This window comes from Nematolebias whitei, chromosome 12 (assembly GCF_014905685.2).
Source record: "Nematolebias whitei isolate Nwh7 chromosome 12, NemWhi1, whole genome shotgun sequence".
NCBI lineage: Eukaryota > Metazoa > Chordata > Actinopteri > Cyprinodontiformes > Rivulidae > Nematolebias > Nematolebias whitei.
Window position 1 is genome coordinate 2,961,939 of NC_056509.1, and position 1,617 is coordinate 2,963,555.

Below are 1,617 nucleotides of genomic sequence, written 5' to 3' on the forward strand. Positions count from 1 at the left end.
AACCTGTTGAACCAACCTGTTCCCCCGCTCGCCTGTGGGGGCGCTGCACCAAGAACTACTGAAAGAAACGACACAAAAACCTCTGAAGACACGTCTTCTTCTTCTTCTGTAAATAAAAATAAAAACGAAGTGGCATCAAGTTTTAGCAGTTTTAGGAGTTATATTTTGTCATTTTTCAAAAATGGACTCAGCATGAGCAGAAGATGAGACAGAAGACCATGGAGAATATTGTTTTTCACACAAGGCAGCTGATGGCTCCATATAAGGTCAGAGAAATGTGTGTTTGTTTACCCTGTGGAGTGGGTAAACAAACAGTTTACTGCATTCACACTGCATCCAGTGTGAATGCAGAGTCTACCAGACTATCTGGTGAGAAAACGACCTAAGGGTGCATTCACACCAGCCCTGTTTAATCCGCTTTAATCGAACTCTAGCTCATTTTCCTAGAAAGTCCGGTTCATTTAGGGAGGTGTGAACGCACCATCGAACTCTGTCACGGAACAAAAAGGTGAACTCTGGCCCGGACTAAAACCTAGGTCTGGGTCCGGTAGAAGAGAACTCCAGCGCGGTTCGAGTACAGTGTGAATGTAAACAGACCGAGCCCCGCTCCACAGAACAAACAAACACACATTTCTCTTATATGGAGCCGTCAGCTGCCTTGTGTGAAAAACAATATTCTCCATGGTCTTCTGTCTCATCTTCTGCTCATGCTGAGTCCATTTTTGAAAAATGACAAAATATAACTCCTAAAACTGCTAAAACTTGATGCCACTTCGTTTTTATTTTCATTTGCAGAAGAAGACGTGTCTTCAGAGGTTTTTGTGTCGTTTCTTTCAGTAGTTCTTGGTGTAGCGCCCCCACAGGTGAGTGGGGGAACAGGTTGGTTCAACAGGTTGACTCGACTGCACAGTGCAGTGTGAATGCAAACGCACCAGCTCAAATGTAACAAAAGGTCATGAATATTGGTCCAGAACCGAACCGAGTCTACCGGACTATCAGCTGTGAAAACAACCTAAGACTCACTCTCAATGTGAAGCTACTCCTTCACATTGAGAGAAGCTGGTTCAGGTGGTTCAGGCGTCTGGTAAGGATGCTTTCTGGACACCTCCTTTGTGAAGTTTTATGGGAATGTTCGACTGGGAGGACCCAGGACACGCTGGAGAGACTTTGTCTCTCGGTTGACCTGAGAACCCCTTGGGGTTCTCCCAGAAGAACTGGAGGAGGTGACTGTTGGGAGAGATGTCTGGACCTCCCTGCTCAAGCTGCTGCTGCTGCAATGCAACTTTGGAACTGGATGGATGGATGGATGGATGGGTGGATGCATGGGTGGATGGATGGATGGATGGGTGGATGGATGGGTGGATGGATGGATGGATGGATGGATGGGTGGATGGATGGGTGGATGGATGGATGGATGGGTTGATGGATGGATGGATGGGTGGATTGATAGATGGAATGGATGGATGGGTGGATAGATGGATGGATGGGTGGATGGGTGGATAGATGGATGGGTGGATGGGTGGGTGGATGGATGGATGGATGGATGGATGGATGGATGGGTGGATTGATAGATGGATGGATGGATGGGTGGATGGGTGGATAGATGGATGGGTGGAT